We start from the raw sequence: 17586 nt of genomic DNA, 5'->3' as shown, positions 1-17586 counted from the left end.
AAAATTTCAAGTTTCCAAAGTGTATTTTACTTTACAACAGCCCACATTCAGATTTTGTTTAGTACTGGTTTTCCTTTGTCAATTTTCTGGATTTATAAAAGTAAAAATGTGCTTTATTAGAGTACTGAATATGTCTTTATACTGCATGAATTTATAGTCTAAACTGTCACTGATGAATGTTCTGGGATTTCAGAAAGTGTTTCCCTGCTGTGCTGAGCATTAGAAATCTTCCCACAATAGATTTTATCTGTTGACACTCTTTGGTCATTTGAAGCTCATTAGGCTATCACAGCTATGACATCTTCTAGTGGGGCTGCAACTGCACTTTACTGTACCATTATTTCGTTTTATGAGGCATGAGAAGGACAGGGACCAGAACAGCAATTCACCCAACCCTGCCCTCCTTTGAACTCTCCCCTATGGCTCTTCTACAGCTGTCTACAAAATCACAAATTTGATCTAAAAACAAGCACCATCAATTTTTCTAAGTGCACCTCTCTTTTATCTGTCCCATATTTTCAGCTTTGCCACAGAAATAATAACCTGTGGGCATCAAGTGCAGGCAGTGTTTTGTGTTATTCAAAGGCAGCAGTTGCGACGTATTATTTACCTCCCACATTGTGAGTCCATGGGGCTGGGTGGGAAGGCTGCACTCTGATCTGAGCCTCCTCCAACCACAGGGCTGGAATGGTCCCTGTCCACAGGATCCCTGGGACAAGGCAAGCAGCTGTCAGAACAAATAGCAACAGCATGGGAGGGAAAAGAAGGTCAACAGCAATGGAAAACTGTGCCTGTGGAGTGTAGAGAACGTGCCTCCTTTTGAGGCTGCAAGTCAGCAAATGTTGGTTTAAAGATGCCTCTATTCCTCTCGGTCCCGCTGTCTGCCCATTAGCAACTGGCAGTTATCCCAGCAGCTCAAAAGGAGTGATCAGCTCCGGGAGAGGAATTTCTGGGCTGTGGACCAGCCTGGGATATCAGTCCCAGCCCTAAAAAAACCTCAGGAAATGGAGCTTCACAGCTCCTTGAACCAGCAGCTGGACATCAGGGATGAAGGCTGGTGGTGAGGATGGAACAGAGAAGGCAGGCCAGGATTACGTGGGAGGAGGTCAGAAGTGAGGTTGCATGACCAAGCTGGTGACAATAGACACCTCTGGGGAGGAGGTGAGGAGTCCTGTGCCTTGCTGCTGGTCAGGAAGAGGAACACCCATCCTGGATTGTCCTGAGGACATTTAAGTAGAGCACACTTGGAACAGCCAAATGTCTGAAGTCTTCCCAGTCTGTCCTACCACCCACCATCTCTCACCTTCCTGGCTGACTCTACCTGTTGCCAGGTGAGTGCTGGCATGGTGCTGCATGGGCAGGAACAAAACCACACAGATCTTTCTTGGTAGGATAGACTGCTGTGCTTCTGGATGTGATGGAAAGTCTCAGTACAGTGTTAGACTGCAGACCATCCTGTGACCACCATGATGCTCAAAAACTACACATTTACACCCTTGTCTCCCCTGATTCCGTGTGCAAACCAGGTAAGGTATTTCTCCAAGTCTCAGCATACAATGAAGGAAAATGCTAAGACCGTGGCTCCACTCCTTCCAACCTAGCAGACTCTGGAGTGAGAGGAAAGAGGCATGTCTCTGCAGCTCCCAGTGGGATGCTGCTCCTCATTCCCAACAGCTTTACCTCTCTAGTGGATCCTGGGAAGACAAATGGACTGAAGCATCAGGGTCAGTATGTTTTGGGGACCACCAATGATATTCAGGAGTTTCCAGGAGAGGATGAAGCCAGCGGTGGTGGAAAAAGTAGCTAGGGCTGCTGCTATTAGATACAGTCAAGCATCCTCCTTCAGTAGCTGCCTCTCACCTCAGGGGTGTTTGAGTGGACTGGGATTTTGAAGACCTTCTAGGCTTAATCCACAAAACACTATGACAGAGAGAAGCACTCATATTTGTTGATGGCTTGATGGGAAAATACCATAAAAACATTCAAGTAAAAAAATAAAAGGTTGGTTTTGGAATTCATTTTTTTCTTTCAGGCCATTTGCACACTCTTTTCTGTAGGCTTTGTCATCCAAGTCTCATTTCCATAGTGGAGGAAGTCATAGACTTAAACAAAAGCTCCCACCCTGGAAAGTACTAGTGGCTGCTGGCCTACAGAGCTTTCTTATAGGATGTGACAGATACCACAAAACTTGTACTGCCCCTGTGGCCAGGTCCTCTCCTGACAGCTGAGCAATGATGGGGTAATAAGTCCCCCCAATGCCATTGGGAGATGCACAAGCAGAAAAGAATGAACAATGTCTGAACTGAACTTCAGACGGCTCAGTGAGGACTTGCTTTCCTCTAACTTCCATGGTGTATTTTAGCATCTGCACACACTGGGATAAGCAAAAAGTATATAACTTTTCCAGCTGTAATATGTAAACTGCCTCCATTTTCTTCAGGTGCTCTCATTTTTGCTGCAGAGTTTTGCATTCCTCAACAGAGACAACTTCCTAAAGGGTAAATGGAAGACCCTTGTGACATGCAGGACAGGAATTGCAGCTCATTAAGGTGAGATAACTTTTGGAAACTGCAAAGAAAATGCCTCACAGAAGGATAATTCCACATTGGTTATTCCACATTGGTTATTAGACAAAAACATAAGGGAGAAGAAGAGGATGATTTCCAAACACTGACTCTCTCCTGCCAGCATCTTATCTAGGCTATACTGACTAAGGTGTCTCTGGATTACATGTACCTGAGAATGTCTTTAATCCATGTCCCTCATGGTGATGAACGCAAAGTGAGTAAGGGTCTAAAGATGTATATAGGCATCTGGAGGCAATTTTCAAAGGAACACAGATCTCACAATTGTCCCCTTTGAAAAAGCTTAACTGGTCAATTTTCAACCACCTGCAACACAGAGGTGCACTGTTACCTACCTACCTACCTACCTGCCAATCTGCATTTAAACACCCTGCTCTACTAACACGGACCAGTGGTTAAAAGACATTACAGCTTGTGAGGAAGTTTTGACTGTCTCCAAGAATAATTTCCAGCAGAGAAAGGGGAGATGGCTTCTTCCCTGTGGTTTTGGTACAACTGCCATCACCACTGTTCTCCTTGCATTGGCAGGAAGGCATCTAGGACAGTCTTCAAAGGAGAAATCATGATTCAGTACATCCATGGGACCTGTCACAGGTGGACATTGAAGAAACACTGCAGAACCCAAGCCTAGCAATGGCCAGAAAAGCCAGATCGTTTCATGGACCAAAGCTGATCCCCACTGGGAAAAAGAACTTCAGAATATTCACAGCAAATTCTGCGCTGCTTTCTCCTGGGGTTTTAGAAGACCTTGCATAGTGGAACATGAACATGGTTTGGGCTTTAGAAAACTTACAGGGGTACAAATTATTACAGTTCATAACAGAAGGGAAAAAAACCACCCCATACTTGGTAGCTAAAATTGCCTGAGGATCAAAAATTGCTTAAATGTCACTGTTGCTAGAAGGAAGCTCCCAGTGCAACTCTTACTGCTGTTTCTGCTGCCAGTCTCTAAAATGGAACTGCCTGTCAGATGCTCTCCTTAGAAATGCCTGCTTCCCAGAGGGCAACTGTTTGACAAGATTAAACAGCTCTGATTACGTGCAAAGCATTACTAAAACTCTGAATTTATGTAAAGTTTTCTTTGAGGCAATAGAAATGTATACTGCTTTCAAGACATCAATTTTACCTATTGCACTAGTATGCACTGAATCAGCTCTTTTTCTGCTGTTGTGATGAGCAGCCCAAAATGAATCCTTTTCTGAGACTACTTTATGTGGGCTTCATGAAAAAACTAAGTGTGATTTTAGTCTTTTATTTTCTCTCTCTCCCCTCCCATTCCTTAATCTTTCAAAAGATTACTCACTCTTTCCTCCAGGAAGTTTACCTGAGGTGAAGAATATCTCTAACATGGAGTTTCACAAGTGACTGATTTCACGTAAGTGCTCCTCACCCATAAAAAAGTACAATCAGCTTCATCAATCAGAGAAAAAAATGCCATGAATAAAACCACATTCTCAAGAAAGGATCATATTTTCCTGGAATCAAGGTGAAACGAGTAAAGAAAAAAGCTCTAATATCAGCACAGCTCTATGAATCAGTGTAGAGTATTTCTGCTAAAAATATCTAGCTTTACTTATAATTTTAGTTAAAAATAAAGGCAATACATATTCCAGAGGGGTATATATAATGCTAAGAGTACTCTAGAGTAATGAGATATAACTCCCCTGGTAACATTCAGGGGACTTTAGCAGAAGAAGAGACATTTTAATGTTTTTTTAAAATATTTTCCCTTTTATAAATGACTCTGCAATTATTTAATAGAGTATAATTTTTAGAACCTGGAGCTGCCTTTCTACAAATGATGTTATGAAGTGTCAGTTTATCCTGGAGGGACCCAGAAAGGACAGAGTCTAGTTTTCTCATAATTGTTGAATTTGAGTAGCTTCTCCTTGCTATATCAGTGCACATATCTCCACCATGAGATAGTGCCTTGGCATCCAGTAGCCATGGCAGTCCTACCAGCAGCTTTTGTCATCTTCTTCACCTCTCTACTGTCTCCTGGTATAAAAACCAATCCTGCAGTAAAGGTGCAGAGATTATGAGGAAGGCTGGAGTTGTCATGTGGAAATAGCAGAGGAGGGTAGTGGTGGGGAGCTGTGTAAGTCTTTTTTCTTCTTTTTCAGTTGCTATATCTATAACGTGGGTGATTTTTTTTTTAAATGTGTTTGTTGCTTCTCATGTCTGGTAATAATACCAAGAAATAACAAGTCAGGATGGGTTTCAGTTCCTCTTACCTACTTTCAATGGTACCAAGAGGCGTCTTTATTTGGCCATAAATCAGTCCCTTGTTTTTGGCTATCTTGGGGTGCATTAAGCTCAGAACAGCCCTCTAGATGAAAGAAGTGATTGTCCTACTATACTCAACATTGGTGCAGCCCCATCTCAAATACTGTGTGCAGTTTTGTGCTCCACAACGTAAGAGCGATATAAAATATTAGAATGTGTCCAAAGCAGGGTGAAAAATATGGTGAAAGGACTAGAGGGCATGACTTAAAGATGAATAGCTGAGTATACTTGGTTTGTTCAGCTTAGAGAAGGGGAAGTGGAAGAATCACCTGAGTGCTCTCTACAACTTTTTCAAAAAAGGGAGGTGCTGATCTCTTCTTTCTGGTGTCTGATAGGATGCAAAGGAATGGTTTAAAGCCATGTCAGAGGAAGTTCAGGCTGGGTATTAGGATAAAGGTCTTCACTGAGAGGATGGTCAAGCACTGCAACAAGATCACAAGGGAAAAGGCCATGATCCCAAGCCTGTTGGTGTTCAAGAAGTGTTTGCACAATGGTCTTAGATATATGGTGTAATTTTTAGGTTGCTTTGTGTGGAGTCAGGAGTTGGACTTGATGATCCTCCTGGGTCTCCTCTAACCCAGGATGTTCTGTGATTCTACATCCTCGTGTTAGGGGCACCTGTGAGATGGTTAGAAGTTTATGCTATGATTCGTAGCCAGAATGAGGTATGGAAATGGGTGTATTTTCTTCCTTCAGTGGGGGTGGTGTTCAGTCCTGCAACATTCAGTGGAGGAAAGAAACAGCAGTGTGGGTCCCCCAAACCTTACTTTCTACATCCCTGCCTTGTGAGTGGCACTTTGTCTGCGATTTAAAGAGACTTCATCCCTGACTGCAAAATCTGTGTTGAAAGAAGCTCGTGGTGTATACAAACCTCTGCTACACGTTATCTGATTCAACTAGTTTGGAGTGGGGACAGTGTTAATGGTGATTTTTAACTGAATAGTGTGTGGCATGCCACAAGATGGATGGGATCTGCCATTGATATTACTGTACCCATGGAGAGTGTCGAAACCCTAGTGCTGCAGAACAGAAACTTCAACTCCAGGGACTTAGGTCTGTTCTACCAGTCAGGGATGCAGCAGGGTCATATGTAGAATGCTCAGTTAGAAAGGGAAAACACTTCTCTGTAAAGGTTTAAAAACCTCATTTTATGGAACTGGTTTCAAATCTGCTGCAAATAAAGTCACATTCTGAGAAGACAGCTCACGGCTGCTGGGTCTGCTGCACCAACAAAGCTCCAGAGGTAGCCATGACTAATATTTGCATACAATGACATCTTCATAAGGGAATCTAGTTATCATCTGATGCTTGTTTCTGAAAAAAAGAATGATGATTTGTTTTTCTCTCCTGGTCACTGCCAGCCTGAATTAGATTTTAAGGGTTGATTGTTATTCCTGAGCTTATCTCAATCTCCCCATATATTTCTTTCAATTAGACAGCAATTTGAACTTAAATACAATTGAGGAGTATATGATCAGTTATTACAACCTTGTACAGTAGGAAATATTAACTCATTACATAGAATGCTTGAGCCCTTGTTCATTTTTTATTTAGTTTTGAGCAAATGCTCAGTCATGCAAACTTCCATGAAGCAAGCTTCTTGTGCTGCGGCAACCAGGCACGTAGGTCCCAGAAAGGTGGTTCAATAGAAGAGGAATTGACAGAGTCAAACTGGCTTTTCCACTAGGTAAATTTCTTGAAAACTTGGTTCATGAGACTGTATGTGTTCAATTAGTTCTGTTTGTCTTTGCACGTTGCCAGCACTCTTCAAATCAACTTAGATAATGGATGTGAGATAGATATGGCTGTAAAGTTTAAACCAATTACTGGTAATGTGCTATTCAAAAAATGATAATGGAACTATATAATAGCAGTAAAATAAATACTGATTTTAAAAATATTTAATGATAAGAGAAGTCCTATTCTTTCCCTACATGTATTTCTGTTAAAAAAAAAAGGCATAAGAAATTGGCACTCCAGCTGCAACCGAGGAAAAACATACATCAGAAATGTATGTTGAAGACAAGACCTACAATCTCTTTTGAAACAATTCTGTAGATGAATAACACTGAAAACCTCAGTGAAATACAACAATTGCCCAAGACTGCATTCACTCCCAAGAGCAGAGGTTATTGTAGCCTAACGTTTATTATTTGTTTATATATTATTTGCAGTGTGCTCATGGCTTGCCAGGCACAGTCCAGACTGTTAAAAAGGGGATTTCTTGCTCTGAGATAGACTATAATTGAAAGACAGGGGTTATGTTTTCCCTGCACCACAATTTACAGCCTTCAGTGAAAAATTCATCGAGATATGTGATAGCACAAATAAATGTTCCAAGTAACAGTTTTAAGGCAATTTCTTGTTTCTGCTTCCCTGTAAAACTTCTGCTTCCCTTGATAAAGACTGCAGTCCCTGCAGATGAAGGGACTCCGTAAATATGGGAGCATATGTGAAAGAAAGTACACAGAGTTCAGAAGAGCATTTCAGCAATTCTTCATTAAAGCCCCAAATGCAGGTCATGCAGAGGGAATTTAGGCAATTACAGCAAATCTAACCACTTGGAAAGCAAATTAATGCAATGTATTAAACCCAGTTGTTTTGCACTGGCACATTCTCAGTGCAGAACATCAGTTATGAGGGAAAACAAGTACCACTGAGCTTAAGTCAGGTCTGGAAAGTAAATCCACAATTAGACAGGTAGGATGAAAATAAAAGAAACTTGATGCCATGGGAGAAAAGAAAGGAGGAGTGTGGTGAAGGGTGTTGATACCTATGCAGCTTGTCCAAGACGCAAGCCAGCAGATAGGACCCAAAAGGGAGCCAGGAAGGGCTTTGTGGCACTCGCTGGTCAGGGAGTGGGGGAGCCAGCTGTGTTAGCAAGACCCATACTGCTAACACAGCAGTGCTCAGGAGAGGAGTGCTTGCTGGTGTGCTGAACTGAACCAACCTGCCAAGCTCCAGGGAGAAGTATATGCCAGTATGAGCCTGGGATGTCTGGAAATGGAGTCACTGCATCAGGAAGGGACAATGAGTAACTCTGTGGTGATGATTCATCTCTTGTAATGCCCACAGGCGCTTGAATTGAGGAGTATGATGCATACAACCCAATGAAAAGCCTTATATGAAAATGGAAACCTAGACCAAGGCAGGTTGTGTTGGACTCAGGTTTGACTTGGATATACCAGACCATCTAAGACTGTCAATATACAAGAGAAAGCTTAACGTTTCAGTCAGGATTCTGTGCTAAAACACCACTTTTATAGCACTGCTGAACATTATTTAAACTGACCACCCCCCTCCCCCCAAAAAAAATAAAATTACCTGAAGCTCATAATAATGGTAGAAATTTTCGTATTATTCACCCATTTCTGTGTCAAGCTGGGTCATCCTGCTGATCAGTTGATTTCAGAACACCCTGTGGAAGACCCAGGTCAGCAAGGGTCACTGAGAGAGGAGAGTGTGTTGGTAGAAAGAGAGGCACAAACTCTGGGAAAGTGTTAGTTACCAAAGGAGGTTCTGACATTGGGAGGGCCAGTATCTAACCTGTGGCAGCTCCAACCCTTGACAGTGAGGCTAAGACCTCCTTCTGAAAGCAGGTGGCTCAGCCTGGGGGGAGGCACTGCAGTTACTGGGTCACTGTGTTCAGCTGGGCCAGGGAAAATGTCCACAGGCACCTCTGGCTTACAGCAAATGCAAAGTGCTCTGTTCGCCATGGAAAGGAGCATAGGCACAGGGTGTTACTGTGACTCTGATGATATCCAATAACTCGTTATGCCTTGGTAATTTGGTTATATGTCTGGCCTGAAGATGTATCTGTTACTACTCAGTGCCTCACATTTATGATGAGCTGAATGAGTAATGAATAATCATCTGGCACACAGTTTTGTCCCCCTGTTGGTGTAAGCAGTTCCATGGGTGGATTTGCAGCAGGGAAGAAACACTTGGCATGAGCAGGGATGCCAGAAGCAGTCTGTATGACCACCAGTTCTGATCATCCAAGTGTATCTCTGATTTAGGTTTGACATTTCATGATTCTTCCTTGCTTGAATGCTGAAACTTTCCAATGAGCTGGAGATTTCTACATCATTTGTTGTTATTATTCAAGTGTCAAAAAGGCAGAGTGACCTCCAGCCTTTTCAGCATCTAATGCCATGCCATGAGGACAGTGGGACCAATATTTAGAACCTGCCTCACAAGGCTAAAGCATATCTGCTCTGGAGAGCAGGGCAAGTGAGTAGGAGGCTTGAGAAAACTTCACCTTCACTCTCTTCCATGCAGACTGCTGTCTTTGATATTGGCTTTATTGACACATAAGTTTGGTGCGTGTCAATGCATACAAAGGTGCAAAACCAGGAGCTAACACCCTACCCTCAACAGGAAGGTGGAAAGGAGGTGCCCTGAGAATGCTGGCAGGTTTCAAACCAGCATTAATGTCTTAATAATTTCACTCAAGGGTACTGAAACAGAAACAGGTGTTCAAGAGACTTGAAGGGAAAGACTCAGCAAATGGAAACATGAAAGGGGTCCCAGAGAGGCTGGGAAGGTCTGGAGGGACAGTGGTGGCAGAGCACTGAGGCTCAGGTTGGAGCTAGTCTCCCATCACTACTCATGGCACAAAACAATGTGACCAGGCTCAAAGCATTATCTGCACAAGCTGACCTCAGCAGGAATTTTGGGGGCTACCCATGTTGGGCATGTCCCATCAAGTCAGTGGATTGCTGTGCAGGTACCACACATGGTAAGCAACATGGCAAGGTGGGTCACCAACACATTTCTTCAGCTAGGAAGCAACAGTGCAAGCCCACACAAGGGGACTACTATTGTGACCAAAATGTCCTCTCTCATACAAAACCCCTTGTTTCTTTCACTTAACATAGCAGAATTGTTCAGATCAGAATAGTTTCTTTGGATATGCAGGAGGACTTATTGGCTCAGCAAACTAAATACCAATAAAACTGGGATAATGAACCATTATTTATGCAGTGGAGCCATTATACTTTTATTTATTGCACTCACTGTAATTACAGTTTCACCAGACCTGACAGTAACACATCCTTTAATGATGTACCCAAAGAAAAGATTTATTTGGAAAAAAAAATCCCAAAGTGTTAGTCATTACTTAACTTTCTACTGGAAATTTTTGGGAATGGAGGGAGAAAATATAAATAATGGATTTAGTAAGAAAATATATTTGTTTGGTTTTTTAATCTTAGTCACGTTTCCAATCTCCACATCACTCTGAAAGGTCACACAGTGAAAGATGCTGTTGTGCTGCTAAACCCTGACAGTGGCAGTGGTTGCTTTATAGGATGAGATCTAATAAACTAGCACATGCAGAGATGCTTGTGGGAAAGTAATTGATGGCAAGCAGAGAACCCCCCTCAAACAATAAAACTTGCCTTATGGCAGCTTCACCAGGTCTCATGTGTTTGGCATCACTGGATCACTCACACCTCTCAGGTTTTCAAATTAGTTGTTTTTCCTGAGTTCTGCTCTGCCATCAAAGTGTCACTTTCCTATTCAGTTGTCGTCTATCTCACTTTGCCTTCAAAAAAAAAAAAAAGAAAGAGACTTCACTTGTAAATTTGACATAACCTGTTATTTGTTTGGCATGTTTCACCTATCAGGGACCTCTGTGTTGACTAGCCTTTTCATAAATATTAATATAAAGGCAATACCTTTACAGGCAGAAGAATGCATAAATGCCTAATGATGAGCTCTGTTTCCAACTAACTTCCAGGTATCCTGTCTGAACCAAAGCCCACCCTCACCCTGAATAATTTTCATTGTGACTGTGTCTTGCTCACAGTGGGGACAGCCTTCTGTATTACTAAGTGCAGACAAACACAGAACCCTCAGGCTCTCTCTGCTAGGTCCTACAACTTTGAAATATTACCTGACTGTCTTTCTCTTTTAGTATGATGTTCAGAGGCCCCAGCCAAAACCAAGACTCTGTAGTGTCAGCCACTCAACAACCACACAGAAAATCCAGTCACCTGTGAGATCCACTACAGCCATACTTGACTTCAGCTTGATCTTGTTTTAGTGTATAGATTCAAAATTAAAACCCTGTGGACTGGATAAACCATTTAGCTCAGTTTTGCTTTAGAGATCCAGGTCTGTGCTGATTGACTATTGATTGACTATTGAGATCATTATGCCAGATAGGAGTATGTCTCAGGAGATGTCACTTCTAGGTCTGACTGTCACTGAGGGAACATCTAGTAATCCTAAATGTGGTGGGAGTTTAAGTGCCCTCATTCTGTATTGGGATGAACTTTCTTCCAGCACCTTTTCCCAGACTGATCTATTATTTTGTGAATTGCTGTCTGCCTCAGGCACTGTGGGCATCCACAGTGGTTCATGTCCTGAGTGTTTGCAGCTTCTGATACTGTGACTGGCACCAAGTTGGAGGGGAGCTGACAGCTCCTCACAGCAACTCAAACAATAGCATCAGTCTCAAATGATGGGGGGAAAAAGCATAACTTCAGTGTGGTGAACAACGAGACCCCCACCAAGAATGAGGAAAGTATGTAGAAGTTCCTGATGCTTAATTATTTTATTTGTTCGTAAGTTTGCTGCCTTTTGTGCTACTCCTGTCCCACATGGGGCTGAGCACAAATAATGTATTTACTGTTTGTTCTGTCATCAGAGCAACAATCTCTTTGCCTTTGTTTCTGCTTTCTTCAAATGAAAGTCAGTCTACATTTTAAGCTCTGAAGTCACCCCCTGTGTTTCTTCATGATTGTCTTTGAGATCTACGTTGACTGCTTTCCTGAAGAAAAGTACCAGTTACTCATAGTCAGGGGAACATGCCTGCATTTATTTACATCTGAAAACAAGCAAGCAAATCTTAGAATGATTTGTGGCTTTACAAACTTTTTCTGAAACTATACAGCATTTATCACAGCCAGCCCTGGCATTCTTCCTCCCGTGTGGTTTGCTGCTGTGACATGTCAAGTCTTATCTCGGATTAGGTTGTTATCTCTTCAGGACTGAGGTTCTAGCCTCTATGGTTTAATGTCATTCACTGGGTCACGTAGACCAGAACTATTTATGAAAAACTCCAGGAGTCCCCTTTCTTGTGATGAAAACAATTAGGGATTCAGAATTTGCTTTCTGTTCCTGTATTCCCAGCTGTGCTGAGTATTCATGCCAGAAGGCATCAAATACATTAGTCTACTTGCAGAAAGGGATGGCAATAACAATGGAGCAGGGGAAATCAAATAAGCAACCATGGAGGAGTTGCTTATCGTTTTCAACCAGCCCTATGAAGACTCTATTAAAGGATTCCTTGGGCAGTGTCAAAAGAGCAAAAAGAATATTTGGGCCTATAATCGTTCCTGCAGCAAAGGCAGATTGATCTAAAATCCCAGTGTAAGAGAGTTTCTCCAGGAAGAGTATATTAGGATTTCAGAGTTAATCCCTCAATGATGTCACCAAATCTTTTTGAGTCTGTAATCTTCACCAGGTTTGCAGGACAGATTTTGTGGCTATTTTGACAAGACACCAAAACCAAAGTTACTGTCATGGTGTGACCAAATTCAAGTGACTGACAGAGCAGACATTAGCACCATTAAAACAAAAAATATAAAAGTGTGTTCCCCAGAGTTTAAACAGAAATGAAGCAAGATTGTAGTTGCTGGCAACAGAACCAGAACACGTTGCATGTAAGCTGTGATTCTGTCCATCTTAATTATATGGTTGTCAGTGCAGCACCAATGGTGTGAGCCAGGAGACTATTAATTACAATGAAGAAATAAAAGGGGACCACAATTACAAGTGTATTCCATAGCAAAATTAATACTCATAAAGATGGAACATTTTTCTGACCAACACCTGCAGTCAAGGCTAGGCAGACCACATTGGATTTTTGGAATCAGTGCATGCATAGGGCGTCGTGGGTGTATTTTTCTTTGGAGGATTAAAAAGCATTCTTCTCCCTCTCTCCTCTTCTTGGTCACATCCAAGGCAGGAGTTTGCAGTATTGACTGCTCAGTGCAGAATATAATTGACCAAGTAGAGAGGGCTGCCACAGAGGAACTGTGCTTTGATGTATTAGAGCTGGGAGAGGTTCAGGGAGAGCAAAGGCAGTCAGATGTACAGACGACCTTTTGTACAAAGAACTACTGAGTAAGGTTGTCTTTCCATCTGAAAAGTAGGTAATTGTCAGAGGACAGGGTGAAGGTGTCTAAACTCATGAGCAGAACTAGTTGGTTGAATAAGGACACACTTCAGTTCTCAGCACAAGAACGAACATGCATTGAATGAAAGAGGTAGGTGTCAGGTTCCACCACAGCAAAGTAGTAATTGACTTTTTGACTAGCATGTGGGTTGACTCTGGAACAACTCTGCACAGAGTATCATAGTAGCTGAAAGTTCTGAGAGAATATGAAGTTCTAGGGATGAAGAGAGCTCAGTGAAGGAGTCTGAGATCAGAAATATAATCAAGTCCAATCAGAATAGAAATATCATAGGAAGAATGTCTGACTCATGAAGTCCCTGAATGTTAAGAAGTAGGAAACAGGGAGAGTATGTTGGGGAAACATCATGCATACTTGTCCTGGTCTTATTTCCCTAGGTATTAATTTTGGCCACACTGAGAGACCTGATATAAGGCTAGACAGACCTTTTGTTTGATGCAGTAAGATAATCTTATGTTACTTACATTTGTATGTGTATAGAAAAGTTAGCAGAAATATTAGATGTTCTTTTTTATGTATATCATCTCTCTCCATGTACTGCTAAATACACTCGAGGTATATTGTCCCCATATCAGCTGATATGTTTAAAGTCTGAGCCTTAGGAGGAGGATTAGCCATTGGAACAAGTTCATCCATTGAGGTATTCAAACCTTGATGCTTTCAGTGCCTCTAGTCAAGGTATGTTTCAGCCATGCACAGTATAGAGGCATAAGAATGAAATGTTAGGACCTAGGATTTTCGGGTATGGATGATCCAACAACAGATCCTTCTGGCCTCACCTGACCTAGAGAGTCTACAATGCACAAACCACTTCATGTGAACTAGACACCTAAGGTTCCTTCCCTAGTCTCTTGAGAGGAATTGGTTTACTCAGGATCTAACTCACTTGACCTGTCTCAGCTACTTGCTTTGGAATCCTATCTATTCTCTTCACTGACTGTACAGAAAACCTTAGGGAAGTGAGTCAGACATGTACATTTACAAGAGTTAGATCAGCTTCATCTTTTGAGTTATTTACAGGCCTAGTTTTCTAAAAGTACCGGGAGTTTCACAACTCCAGTTTCACAACCCCAGTTTCACAACCAATAGCTTCTGTTTTTAAATTGTAAGTTCCACAGGCGTTCTACTATTATTGAAGAAAAATACTGTGCCAAATTCCATCACACCATCAAAACTCTGTGAATTTAATGAAATTTCAAAATGGATTAAATTAGCAAGCTGGACAGATGTTTTGATGAGATTAATTTATTGTAAAATTATATGTAAATGTATTTCCTATCTTGGTAAGCATATTGGCTTATACCGGCTTTGAATAAATTCATCGTAAAGTAGAACAAGAATACAGAATTCTTCAAAGATGCTCTGAGATTTAATCTTGTCTCCCTGTTCAGTAGAATTTCATGGAAATTCATAAGAACTACAGAATTATTTCCAAATCAATCACAATACATATACTTTTCATTTCTGTTTGTTTCTTATGCCTGCATTGAATTTAAGACCAGGAAAAAAAAATCAAGAACTGATTTCTTTCTCAAAGTTGTAAAGTTTTTGAATACTCTGACAAAAACAAAGCTAGTCATTCTCCTTATGTTCTCAAGTATGAACCCTCAAGAGGAGCAAAATCAGAGAGACCTAAAAATATAAATATACTCCCTTTTTCTTTTTCTTTTTTTTCCCAATGCAGGCCAGTGTGATTCGTTTGGCTTCACAAATGGCTTCTTGAATGTAAGCATTTTCAAAAGGGTCTAAATTAATGCAAATAAATCTTAACCTTATGGGTCACTATCCAACCTGAATTAATGCAAATTTTATGCAGTGTCATGCTTGGTAACCAAAGCTTAAGATAGACTGTTTTACCTAATTTCTTTTTATCTCTGCAGTCTCTCTAACAAAGTGAAATGGAGGTGAAACAGTTTACTGTGCCCAGAGAGTCATTTATCTTTAAGATGTTCTCACCAATACTTTCTGCTTTCACGTTTAAGCACATCACTTAGACCAGTTTGATTTTACAGGTAGATCTCTTGGGACCTTCCACAGTTCATTTTGGGGTGAAAATTTGCCTAACCCTCCTGTCTGCATCCTGTATCCAACATGCTGTGTCAAGGAGAGGTGTATGAAGAGGCCTATGTTTGGAAGAGGGAAAGAGGGTAGGTCAGTGCTGCTGTACCTCTATGTCTCACCTACATGAGCACATTTGAGACAAAGGTGTGTGGCTGAGCAGGGGCTAAAAAGGAGTGAGTCTTTTGTCTGAAGATATCCATGATAGGCTGTTGGGGTCTTGCAGCTGAGTTTATTTCAGGCCCATGATAACAGCAATAACAGCAGCATACTGATCCAGAGAAACTGTGGTTGAACCCAAACTTTCTAAATCCTGATGTCAAGCACAGAGATAAATCTGGGAATTTTTATTGCCTGAAATAGTCTATTATTAAGCCATAGATTCTACTAGGTAGTGTTAGAAATTTGATAACTGCTTCTTGGGGGGGGGGGGGGGGGGGGTTGCTTGGGTTTTTTCTTTCCCCCAAGCAAAAACTCAGTTGCACACATCCAAGTTCAAGACTAGAAAACATGGGCAGACCAGGTCCTCCACTATACTCTGAGCAAATAGGACTCAATCCCAAGGTAAGACATGGGCAGCAGAAACACAGATGATGAGCACTTCTACTGCACTGTTACTTTATTTCGTAGTTCAGAATTCCCTTATCCCACAAACCCTGAGAGTGGGACTTATGTCACTTAATATTAGACATTTAAATTGCAGCTGGTCCCATGAGATTAATTTTATAAACAATGGGGAGAAGTAGTCTCTGGTAAAGTGATGCAACCAAGACATTCTGGACCATGATCTAGGATTGCCATTTTCTGCCTGTTAGGAATAAAATGGTCACTAGTTTTGACTGAAATACGTAATTTTGGCAGATACATTAGGGTGAGTTAATTCCATTCTTTGATTGAAACTGTCTAGAATGACTATATACATTTGATATCAGAAAAATTTTATTTTCCTTATTCCTCCCTCTATTGGAGAAACAACCCCAAAAGCAGATTTTTCATGGCTCAAACTACCAAAAGCTAAATGTTAGGTAGGTTTACCTATGTCCCTTTACTTTTACAGGCTGAATGAATAAACTGCCTTCAGTAGGAGACTTCCGCATAGAGAGCACAAACCAATGCTATAGGATTCAGGTGGCAGAGTAGAGTCCAAAATAGCACTGAGCTTTTTTTGCACCTCCAAGGAAGATGAACGATGAGGAAGAGCTGTGGCAGAAGTAGCCTCAGGCAAGAAACGTGATGCTGTGACACCCCCTCCCCATCTGCTTGCAGAAAAGAAGCCTGTGCTGTTGAGTGAACGTGGAGCAAAGGGAAGCACTGAATTTCTCAAGAAGAAGACAGAAAAATGTGCTGATTTTCTCTACTGGACAAAGATGCCAGCATTAATTTGTGGGTTGGTTTTTTTGGGGTTTTTTGTGGGTTTTTTTTGGCTGGATAGAAGACTGAAAGCTAATTTTGTCACTGTAACAGTGTTTAAGGCAGAGATATTTTAACATCCAAAGACATTGAAACTGAGACGTAAATGGGAACAAAGGAATATATCCAAAAACTACTTGGATTCAAAATAGCTAATAAACCACCCTATAATTCACTCTATTGCATCGTGTGTGCTTCCTACAGTGAAGGTATTGATTGCTTTGTGTGGAAACTCTTCCTGCCCCAAGAAAGGGCTAAAATGAAAATTGCATTTACATAACAAAAAAATATTTTTTTTCAAAAAATTCAATTGGCCGAATTCCGCTCTGGAGGAAAGTGCCTTTGCCATCAGTGAATTGGTTTGGTCCAAAGCATCTAAATCTTAAAAGCTGCTAAAGAAAAGATGGTTGTCTGGGCTGTCTTCCCACAAATTAAAAAGCTGATTGCAGAGTCTATGTTAACAATATCAGACTTTTGCCTCTCATCTGTGAATATCCCTTAATGACTTTTCCCTGAAATGTGGTTTGACGAAGATGTGAATTGATGAAGCTTCACACTGAGTATTTACTTCTGGTGAGATCACTCCAGGGATTCTCAGGAGATGTGTTTGGGAAGCTCTGGCCTTGTAATTAGGATGAGAATATTATGGCAATAGAAAGCAGAGAGATACTCTATTAGCAGAAGAATGGATGAAAATTGTTCAACTGCTTTTGCTGCCCTTTCTTGCTATTGTTGACACATTGAAATAGCTACCTCAGAAATCAGTTGTGTTCTTGAAGGGAGCCCTACACAGAAGTGTGAAGTACTGAATGTAGGCAGTATTCTCTTTGAATAAATCTTCCAAAAAAAGCTCCCAGAACCCTTGTATTCTGTCAGATCGTGGTTGTTTTCTTGAATTAAGAAACACCGCTTCTATTTCAAATATGATGCCTCTAGCAGCATCTGGTGAGGCCAAAACTCTCATTCCCCTTGTTGCCCGTCATCCTCTGCAGCGTACGCACGTCTTTCAGTGTGTGTGCATACAGTGTGTATGTGTGTAT

Source organism: Corapipo altera, unplaced genomic scaffold (genome assembly GCF_003945725.1).
Source record: "Corapipo altera isolate COAL_440 unplaced genomic scaffold, ASM394572v1 2, whole genome shotgun sequence".
Lineage (NCBI taxonomy): Eukaryota > Metazoa > Chordata > Aves > Passeriformes > Pipridae > Corapipo > Corapipo altera.
The sequence above is the reverse complement of the archived record's forward strand: the minus strand, read 5'-3'. Positions refer to the sequence as shown.